The following is an 11,902-nucleotide window of genomic DNA, read 5'->3' on the forward strand; positions in this document are numbered from 1 at the left end:
GGAACAGGATAAGCATAGGTCACTTATTTACCTGTTATTGATTGCTTTATATAGTTCTGGTGCTCTGGACGCCTACAGAGAAGCCCAATCCAATATGGCAGACAGTGCACATCTGGCTTGAAATGAGCACGCACTTCCCGCCTGCCATTTTGGAGGCTAATGCATCCATTTAGTACCTGAAAAATGGGCACAGCACGATCAAATATCTAGGCCAACATGTTTATATGACATGAGGTATGAATCCATTTAAAATAAATGGATCAATGCCTCAGGTAAAATGACAGACAGAGGACGATCATTCCAATGCGTTAAGTATTCCTCTGCTATTATCGGCAGCAATAATTTCTATTCTTAATTGCTCTTTTGGTCCTGTCAAAAATGTTTATCTTCTCGTACTAGAAGCAAAAAGATGTTACATATCGTAATAATCTAGAAAAAGTTAAAATGCACAAAAGTGGGATTTGAAGGAACACACATGGGGATCTGAATTCTGTACTCTGTACTATGATTGTTTGTTTTCAGTCTGGGGGTTGCAATCTATTATTGCCTTATTGATTATTATTGTCATTTTCTGCATTTCCCCGTGGATGTTGACCACCCTAATGCACATGACGTGGGCTCTACCCCTGGTTACCGCACAGTAATAAAGGGACCTCCATCATTAGTAAGTGAAAAAACTGAAAGCAGCTTTCAACATTATGGAATATAAGCAGCACTGCACTCAAAAGACAAAAACACCAAGGGAGTAAAATTGGTCTTTGGTGGTAATACAAAACAGATGATTGCAAATCAGTTGTCCAGCTTACATCCTGCCTAATTTTCTGTGGAAACATGTGGGGGGTAATTTTAGCCCCCAAAAACGGTTGGGTTGGGGGCTAGTGGGAGGTTAAAATAATAGCTTTTTGGAGCGGGACCGCATCCCGGCTCCAATGCGCCCACTTCTGGGTTTGAACCAGACATGTTTGGATGCGTGCGCACAACAGACACTCGGAAGTCCCGCCCCCACTTAAACATAGAAACATAGAAAATAGGAGCAAGAGCAGGCCATTCGGCCCTTCGGGCCTGCTCCGCCATTCAAAATGATCATGGCTGATCGCCTAACTCAGTACCCTGTTCCCGCTTTTTCCCCATATCCCTTGATCCCTTTAGCATTAAGAAATATATCTATCTCCTTCTTGAATACATCTAATGACTTGGCCTCCACTGCCTTCAGTGGTAAAGAATTCCACAGGTTCACCACCCTCTGAGTGAAGAAATTTCTCTTCATCTCGGTTCTAAATGGCATACTCCATATCCTGAGACTGTGACCCCTGGTTCTGGACTCCCCAGCCATTGTGAACATCCTCCCTGCATCTAGTCTGTCTAGTCCTGTTAGAATTTTATATGTTTTGATGAGATCACCTCTCATTCTTCTAAACTCTAGTGAATATAGGCCTAGTCGACCCAATCTCTCCTCACATCAGTCCTGCCACCCCAGGAATCAGTCTGGTAAACCTTCGTTGCACTTCCTCCATGGCAAGGACATCCTTCCTCAGCCAGCAAGCCGATACTTAAAGGAGCAATGTACCTCATTGAAATAATTGAGGTGCTTAATTTTTTGTGTATTACAAAAGTAAAATGAATTTAACCTTACCTGTTCGGGTTTTACATCGCTTCTGATTCACGTCAGGTGAAAGAAGCAGGCGGGAAGGGCCGGATCCAAGAGGTGAGTACCTTTATTGCACTGTTTGTGGGTCTGGAGGTGGAGAAGTACTTCTTCCAGGTCCAACAAGCTCACCTGTCTGACGGGATCCCTGCAATTGGCTGACCCCTACCCACCCCCCCTCCCCGCCCCGCCGATGCTGGACACCCTCCCACCCCCAATGCTTGACCCTCCCGATGGTGGACCTCCTCAATCTTCAAGGCTTCCGGATGCCGTCGACGTCCCCCCACTCCTCCGATTTGTTCCAAGGCCCACAATCTCTGTTTCCCTCCCGCCCCCGCCTCACTGATTTACGGCTCTTTCCCTTCCGACAGGCAACCAGCCTGTCAATCTGACTGCCTGCCGCGTGGGAAACTCGGAAGCACAAATAATTACGTACAATTGATTTGCGATTGCAGATTACGAGGCATCATTAGGTTTCTGGGTTCCCCACGCGAATATCTACCGATGGGATGAGTTCCCGGCTCCGAGCTAAAATCATGCCCATGGTGTCGGGTGTACTTGAGACCCCGATAGGACACAGGAAATAGCTGCTTTTTGCCCTCATTCTGCGTCCAAATAACGGCCACGACGGGGTCCAATTTCACCCCCGAAGAGTCTATTTTTTAAATTTGCAGGTTCATAGTATTATAGTAACTACAGCACAGGAGGAGGCCATTCCACCCATCATGCCTGTGCCGGCTCTTTGAAAGAGCTATCCAGTTAGTCCCATTCCTCTGCTCTTTCCCCATAGCCCCGTAAATCTTTTCCCTTCAAGTATTTAGCCAATTCCGTTTTGAAAGTTACTATTGAATCTGCTTCCACCACCCTTTCAGGAAGTGCATTCCAGATCATTACAACTCGCTGCGTAAAAAAATGTTCCCTCATGTCGCCTCTGGTTTTTTTGCCGATCACCTTAAATCTGTGTCCTGTGGTTGAGAGGTATATGTTTGTGTGGAGGAGCATGGAAGCCTGTCCCGTCCTTCTACTGCTCCTCAACAGAAAGAACAGGCAACTAAATCATGAATACAAAAGCAAAATACTGCAGATGCTAGAAATCTGAAAAAAAATCATGATTACCTTTTACATCACTGCTGAAAGACTGTTGATAGTATCTCAGCAGGTGGAATGTAAAGACAACATAAACTGATTACAAGAGCCTCCTCAGCAGTAGGTTTGTTATGTGTGTAATGATTTTTATTTAAATACAGTGGCAAGATTAATGAGTCTCTTTGTTACGTAAATTTAAAGTATTTAGTTAGTCAGGTGTTCTGTTCCACAGCTCTTCGAACTTTTCTCTTAATTTGTTGTTGATTTGGTTGTAAGGCGCAAAGGATGCTGCCGGCTGTTCTCTGAAATGTTAATTAGGTTCTTTAAAAAAGTGAGATGCAGAACAGCAGATCAAAGTTGTTAAAATGCCTGCAGTTCCTCCGGCCTGTTCTCCCAGCTGATTGATCGTGATAGCATTAGATGAGAGGTAAGAAAGGATTGGAAGGGGGGCAGGAATCAAAAATAGACCATGAAAATAAAAATCTTACTGGGCAGGGAGAAGTTGAATTCCAGAACACACATAATAATTCTTGTTTATTAACCTTAGAACCACTTATGTAACAGTGTATATATTTGTAGATAATTACAAAATACAGTTGTCTTGTTGATTCTGGCCATTCGTATGTACTTGATGTTGGATTATACAGAATAGTCTGGGGAAAAGGGAAGCCTTAGCTGGAAAGAAATTCTGGTTGAGGAAGGATTAAAAGAAGTTCATGTGAATGATCTAAGAGTATTGTTGTTAAGTTGCTCACCCTCTGTCAGTAGCTTCATGGGTTTAAGACTGAAATCCACTAGCCAGGTACGCAATGGGTGCAGTTTTCTTCTGCATACTGCTCTGTTCATGCTAAAATGGGGGTGGTACATGGATGAAAATTGTACAAAAAAAATCACACGAGCGGGCATCAAAATGAGTGGCTAGCGATCCAGCCTGCAACAGTTGGGAGCTTTTTTTCAACATTTAAATCAGAGTCTTATGCCAATTGTAGGATCCCAACTTATCGATGGGCGGAGTGTGCACCATGCACACTTTGCCCATCGTTACTGGATGTGGAGTAGCCTGACCAGTGGCCCTCAAAGGGACCACCGGAGGCCTCTTCAGAAACAACACAGGTAAGTTTTCTAAATGATTCTTTTCAGGCCAGGAGCAGTATGATTGCTGCCGTTCCTTCCATGCCCAGCCCCCCTCCCCGAGATTGCCTCGCCCTACTTTAATCAAGCAATTCTAGCTTTGCTCTCCAGAGGAGCCGACTGATTCCCTGACCCAGCCCCCCAGATTTGCAAGTTGCCTGTCAGCATTCGTTGAGCACCGGCAGCTTGCCAACATTATGTGGATGAGACCCATAAACATGGTTGTGGCCTCCCACTGGTTCGATCGGGTGGGTGCAATGGGCTCCTCACCCTCCACCTGGCTGATTTGCAGCAAAGCTGAAAATTTCCTTCACTGTCTGCCCACAATAGGCTGTTCCAGCCACTATGCCTGTAAATTGCTCCGAGCGGCAAACCAGTAATGGTCGCCGCTCATTAGATTTAAAATCAGCCACTAAGTTACCGCGTTCTTTTTGGCGGCAACTTCCTTGAACTGCGAATTCAAGTAACATCAGCGTTCTTTCCCGGGCTGTGTGAGTTGTGAAAGGATCGCTAAGACCCCCTCAACCAATCAGCATGAAGCGAACCACACTGTAAGATCCAAGAAGTGCCGTTCATAGACAAAGGGGTAAATTTTAACCCCCAAGAATGGGTGGGTTGGGGGCGGGTGGGAAGTGAAACTGCTACGTTTTCAGAACGGGACCACATCCCGGCTCCAACACTCCCACTTCTGGGTTTGACCCAGGCAGATTTGTCTGCTTCTGGAGAGCAGACACCAGGAAGTCCCGCTCCCACTTAAAGCCGGCGGGCCGATACTTAATAGGGAAATGTATCTCATTGAGATACTTGAGGTACTTAATATTTTGTGTATTGGGCAATTAAAACAAATTTAACCTCGCTTGTTAGGGTTCCCCATTGCATCCGAATCACGTCAGGTGAAAGCAGGTGGGAAGGGCTGGATCCAGGAGGTGAGTGCCTTTATTGCACTGCTTGTGGGCCTGGAGGAGCAGGAATGCTTCATCCAGGACCAACAAGCTCACCTGGTCGACAGGAGCCCCGCGATTGGCCGACCCCCCCCCCACCCCAATGTTGGACCCCCCGACCCGATGCTGGACCCTCCCCTGATGCTGGACGCCCCCCCCCCCCACCCCGATCCCCAATGCTTGCTGATCCCCCTGATCCCTGATGCTTCCTGATCCCCCCCGATCCACTATGCTGGCTTCCCCCCCCCCCACACCCAATCCACGATAGTGGCTGACCCCCCCCCGATGTTGTCCATGTTTCCCCATCTCCTCCTCCCTCCAATTTCTTCCAAGCCTGATGATCTCTCTCTCCCTCCTGATGTGCAGCTGCTTTCACTGCCGACAGCCAGCCAGGCTGCCGGGCATGAGACCTGTAAGTGCCATTGATGGGCTTCATTAGGGTCACGATCCACCCACTTAACATTCAGGTTTCGCACCCGCAAATCGCACCCCCGCACCCCCCCCCCCCAACCCTTCCCTGGCTGGAAGTTAAAATCTACCCCAAATAGTGCAGACTAAAAACCCGGATGTGCCCAATAAAGTATTATAAAATGACATAGAGAAAGCAAAATAAAGACAATGTAAAATAAAAGACTGAGATAAAAGAGACAGAAGGAAAAAGTTAAAAAAAATAATTTTTAAATTTTTAGTATTTTTTTAAATGTCCAAAAACTATTAAAATCAAGAGTAATGAGACTCCACATTTTTTAAAAGTTAATTTTTAGTGCCAGAGAAGTTTGACAGTCAATAAGACAAGCTGTTAAAACTTAGTTTAGACCTAAAAAACTGAGAGTAGCCCTTTTATGGCGAGATTAGTTAGTTTCCATCTGGGCAAGAAAGCAACTTGGCGCTAGTCTGTTGATTTCATTGATTGCAATCGGCGATATCCCTTTATGGCGAAGCTGTCACATCGCTGTCGAATCAGGAAGGACAAGTTCCGAATTTTCGCGTTTAACTGCGCAAGTGCGGTCACCGGAACTTGCTCTTCGATTTTGCCCTTAATAACCAGTGCTCACCGTTTTAAAAGCAATTTCTGGGCCAATGTCTCTTTGTTGGATGATGGCAAATATGTTGTCTTGCGACTGGCCCAGATGGATTGCATCTCACAGAAAGCGCAAGGAACAAAATGAGATCTATGTAAATATCATACCAAGGAAGTGCAATAGAAAAGATTTTCCTGAGCCAATGCCCAGGCGCACTGGATTGCCTCAGTACAGTATATGTCGGAAAATTGGGCACGCTGGAGGACACACCTGTAAAATAACCCGCCCTATTTTCCTATTTTTAAAGCGTTGGTGGGAAATCAGGTAGGTTCCTTCACAATCGTGCACTCCAACACACTTGATTTTCAATTGTTCGCTATACCCAGGAAATCCTAGGTACTGACCCAGGAAAATTTCCCCATATGAGGCAAGGCGGAATAATGCAGGAAGTAAGGTTAGATAGTATTTTGCAGATTCACTTGATTTTGTTTTGGGGTGTGGAGTAACTTTGCTGAGCTTTTCCTCAGGAGATTGAGTTGGGTGGAGTCCATAAGAAAGCATATTGTGCATGGGTTGCAGTAGGAACAGGTCCAATGGGCTGAATGCTGGTTCTGTGCTTTCATAGGAGGAATATAGGAATTTGTCCTGTTTTATCACCAAAATAATCCCTCTTCCCTGGGTTTAAAATGTTACTATCTCCAGAGAATTCATTCCATTTCTCTAATCTCCTGCATACACTCTAAAAACTGTATGTTCTCGTAGCTCTTCCAGCCTTTTCTGTTACTATACCAGCCCTCTGTTGTTCAATTTAAATGGGTACAGCCCCCGTACTAATACTATTCTTAATGGAATCCTAACATAGGTAAATTATTAGTAAGTCCTGATGTGTTTTTTGTTCTCGAAATCGTTAATTCTGATGCCGCCATTCATGTTATGCACAAGGCTGATTTTAAGCAACTCTTTTTGCATGCCCGCACCTATTGCTTTTACCAAGGGAGGAATCCATTACCCTGTTAATAAAATTAATTAATTTTCCTACGGTTATCTTGCAAGTGAATGAAGTGTGGAGCTTCAGAATGGAAATGCCAAGCAGCAAGCAGTTTTGGATTATGAGCAGAACATCTGACAGAAAATGATTTCTATATTAGAGCTGACCTTGCTAGCCTCTTGTATAGTTTTTTTTAATGTGACTGTAAAAATTGACTGTGGATTGTTTCTTGAAGGTTACATGTCATGTACGCATTGGTAAATTGCACTTGAAGCTCAGTGGTTGATCATACTGATTTCCTGGGATGCCTGGCACTGAGTCACCTCTATTGCAACATCTGTTCCCATCTCAGTGCCCAGCAAGGAACAGTACACTGTTCAAATTGAAGTATCTTTAAAAGGAAGGAAATAAGGAAGAAAGAGTATTAGGTAAGTACATTTCACACAGAAAGTAAAATGTTAGTAAAATATCTGTGTTCTATACATCAGGAGTACTCTTATTCAATGTCTCAATTGGTGATCAATTGTTCATCAATCAACAATATAATGGAAAATGTGTTGTTGGTCAAGGATTTTCATCAACAAGTTAAAATATAGTGCTCTGTTCTTTCTTCATTAAGCTACCAGCAATGGGACGTTGCCCTTCTATACAGCTCTATTGAAGTCCATGTAACTGAATATTGGGGCGGAGAGTATAACGGCCGACCGATGCAAAACCGCCTGTTTTGCATCCCTGCCCCTGTCTAATTTCGCCCCCAATATCCCTCTGACCACACTGGGAATATGGCAAGATGTTCTCCTTTCTCTTCTTATATAATTTGATTCCAGCCATTTTAAATGGCTTGTTCTGAATAATTATGAATGCATTATAAATAAACATTCTCAAGTTAAGTTCATTTTTAAATGGCATATTTAGTTTTAATAAGCTTTAAACCAATAACGCTTGTGATAATCTTGGCTCTGGTGGCAAGTTGCTAAAGGTTACCAACAATTATTAAAAATAGTTTTTTTTAATTAAGTTGATAAGAAATCTTACATTTTGATTGTGAATTTTATTAGCTAGAAGTAAAGGTATGCAATTTCCAAATGATTATGCCATGGCTTATTAATTAATTCATTCAGCAAATCAAAAGTAACAGAAAACACTTACCAAAAATACATTTTTAATAGAAATAATTGCATTTTGAAACATGTGATGTTTGGTAGTGGATTGTCTTCATGGTGGTAGAATGTTGTTAAGACTATCACGCTCTGTGTTAGCACTGACACTAATAGTGATTCTGTGTGCCATGGTGCTGGAAAGATATTTCAGTAGCACGCTGGAACAAAGAATTATGCACCTTCAGAAACATATTAAAATGCTAATTGAAATGTGCCTTCACTGTAATAGCAGTGCCAGTAGCTAAAGTACTGGGATGGAATGGGCTGGGATTCACAAAAACAATTTGTCTGATTGTGAGCAGTTAAATAGAAAATCATGGATAGGGTCCTTACTGAAGGCATCCAGTCATAATTTTTTTCAGGCTTTGGTTTCCACTTTTGGGACATGTGAAGTGGACGTGTGATAGCGAATCGGCAGCCTGCTTTACTTCCCACCCAATTTTCAAATGCCCTTTATCAAAAGGAGATTAGATTCAAAGTGAGGAAGTGATGCTTCAGTTGTACAGAACCTTTGGTCAGACCCCACCTGGAGTATTACATATAGTTTTGGGCACCGAACCTCAGGAAATATATATTGGCCTTGGAAAGGGGTACAGCGTAGATTTACCAGAATTATGCGAGGTCTAAAAGGGTTCAATTATGAGGACAGGTTGCATAAGCTTGGTTGTATTCCCTTGAATTTAGAAGGTTGAGGTTGATCTAAATCAAGGTCCTTAAAATGATAAAGAGATCCGATAGCGTAGATACAGAGAAACTATTTCCTCTGGTGAGGCAATACAGAACAAGATGGCATAATTCTAAAATTAGAGCTAGGTCATTTAGGATTGAAATCAGGAAGCAATTTTTCACACAAAGGGTAGTGGAAATCTGGAACTCGCTCCAGCAAAAATCTGTGGATGCTGGGTCAATTGAAATTTTCAGGACTGAGATCGATATATTTTTGTTCGCTAAGAGTACCAAGGGATGTGGAACAAAGGCGGGTAAATGGAGTTAAGTTACAGATCAGTCATGCTACAATTAAATGGCGGAATAGGTTCGAGGGGCTGAATAGCCTACTCCTATTCCTATGTTTCTGAATCATTGGGGACAGAATGGAGACTGTTACAAGGCGTTCTCTCTTCATGGGTCAGGGCAGTTACAGCAGCTACCCAGAGCCCACTGCTATCTTCCCCAGGATGGCCCCGGGTAACGACTGTAGCATAGACCAAAAGACAGAAACTCCACTGGGTTCAGGTCCTGCCCCTTGCCACCATTTGCACGCAGCAGGCAGGGAAGCAGCAGGCAGCAGCAGCCCCTGTGGGCTAGGTGAAGGAAATCCTGGTTGGGATGATGATGCGGTGGTAGGTATCACCATTTTCTCACTGTTTTTGCCACAATCATCTCAGTTTCAGGCATGATCATACAACTGCACGATATATACAAATGCAAATGGTCAAATATTTTCCGAGCACATGTTAACTTATGTTGAGTGCTGCATGTTGTCTTGTAAGAATGGAACATCTCATGAAATGTTTCGACAAGTAAAACTTTTATAGTAATTGATAGTGACGGTGCCTGATTTTTAAGGGGTGAATCTCAGTGGTATGGTTTGACAAAAGGGACTGACTTGCAAAGTGATTCGGTATCTGCTATGATCAATTGTACAGTAAGACATTATCCTTAAAATTCCATGGCGGTTCTTCTGGTCTCCCTGCCCTGACACAACTTAACAGAATTCCTTTGTATTTGACAAATCTTAAGGGTTCAGAAGTAATAAAGCTGAAGAAAATTTAGGGCCTCAAAACTCCTGGGGGGTCAGTCCACCAATGCAACTGCATGTGGAGTGGAAGCCCTGCCTGATTTAGAACCAGACAGGAGATCCTATTCCAAACCTTGAGGCCAGGATGGGCCACCTGAGCCTGCCAGGCACATCAGCACCACCTGTTGTGAAATTCTGTTGCCTGTTTCCGGCTCAGTGGGTATGGTAGCATAGTGTTTATGTTACTGGACTAGTAATCCAGAGGCCTGGACTAATAATCCAGAGTCATGAGTTCAAATCCTGCCACGGCAGCTGGGGAATTTAAATTCAATTAATTAAATTAAATCTGGAATTAAAATACTAGTATCAGTAATGGTGGCCATGAAACTCCTGGATTGTCGTAAAAACCCATCTAGTTCACTAATGTCCTTGAGGGAAGGAAACCTGCCGTCCTCACCCGGTCCGGCCGAAATGTGACTCCAGATCCACAGCAATGTGGTTGATTCTTAATTGCCCTCTGAAATGGCCTAGCAAGCCACTCAGTTGTAAAATCTTGCTTAAAAAAAGTCACAATTAGAATAAAACCAGACGGACCACGAGGCACCGGACACGACAAAAGCAAACCAAGCCCAGTCGACCCTGCAAAGTCCTCCTCACTAACATCTGGGGACTTGTGCCAAAATTGGGAGAGCTGTCCCACAGACAAGTCAAGCAACAGCCTGACATAGCCATACTCACAGAATCAGTTTGCCGATGACACAAAGATTGGTGGCATTGTAAACAGTGTAGATGAAATCATAAAAGTACAAAGCAATATTGATAGATTAGGTGAATAGGCAAAATTGTGGCAAATGGAATTCAGTGGAGACAAACGTGAGGTCACCCACTTTGGATCAAACAGGGTACTTTCTAAATGGTAAAAAATTAAAAACAGTGGATGTCCAAAGGGACTTAGGGGTTCAGGTACATAGATCATTGAAGTGTCATGAACAGGTGCAGAAAATAATCAAGAAGGCAAATGGAATGTTGGCCTTCATATCGAGAGGAATAGAGTACAAGGGGGCAGAAGTTATGCTGCAGCTATACAAAACCCTGGTTAGACCGCACCTGGAGTACTGTGAGCAGTTCTGGGCACCGCACCTTTGGAAGGACATATTGGCCTTGGAGGGAGTGCAGCGTAGGTTTACGAGAATGATACCCGGACTTCAAGAGTTAAGTTACGAGAAGAGATTACACAAATTGGGGTGGTATTCTCTAGAGTTTCGAAGGTTAAGGGGTGATCTGATCGAAGTTTATAAGATATTAAGGGGAACAGATAGGGTGGATAGAGAGAAACTATTTCCGCTGGTTGGGGATTTTAGGAGTAGAGGGCACAGTCTAAAAATTAGAGCCAGACCTTTCAGGAGCGAGATTAGGAAACATTTCTACACACAAAGGGTGGTAGAAGTTTGGAACTCTCTTCCGCAAACGGCAATTGATACTAGCTCAATTGCTAAAATTAAATCTGAGATAGATAGCTTTTTGGCAACCAAAGGTATGAAGGGATATGGGCCAAAGGCAGGTAAATGGAGTTAGATCACAGGTCAGCCATGATCTTATCAAATGGCAAAGCAGGCACGAGGGGCTGAATGGCCTACTCCTGTTCCTATGTGCCTATACCTTTCAGCCAACGTCCCAGACTCTTCCATCACCATCCCTGGGTATGTCCTGTCCCACCGGCAGGACAGACCCACCAGAGATGGCGGTACAGTGATATACAGTCAGGAGGGAGTGGCCCTTGGAGTCCTTAACATTGACTCTGGACCCCATGAAATCCCATGGCATCAGGTCAAACATGGGCAAGGAAACCTCCTGCTGATTACCACCTACCGACCTCCCTCAGCTGATGAATCAGTCCTCCTCCATGTTGAGCACCACTTGGAGGAAGCACTGAGGGTAGCATGGGCACAGAATGTACTCTGGATGGGGGACTTCACTGTCCATCACCAAGAGTGGTTTGGTAGCACCGCGACTGACCGAGCTAGCCGAGTCCTGAAGGACATAGCTGCCAGACTGGGCCTGCAGCAGGTGGTGAGTGAATCCAACACGAGGGAAAAACATACTTGACCTTGTCCTCACCAACCTGCCTGTCGCAAATGCATCTGTCCATGACAGTATTGGTAGGAGTGACCAAGGCACAATCTTTGTGGAG

The sequence above is a fragment of the Heptranchias perlo genome, chromosome 2 (genome assembly GCF_035084215.1).
Source record: "Heptranchias perlo isolate sHepPer1 chromosome 2, sHepPer1.hap1, whole genome shotgun sequence".
NCBI classification, from domain to species: domain Eukaryota; kingdom Metazoa; phylum Chordata; class Chondrichthyes; order Hexanchiformes; family Hexanchidae; genus Heptranchias; species Heptranchias perlo.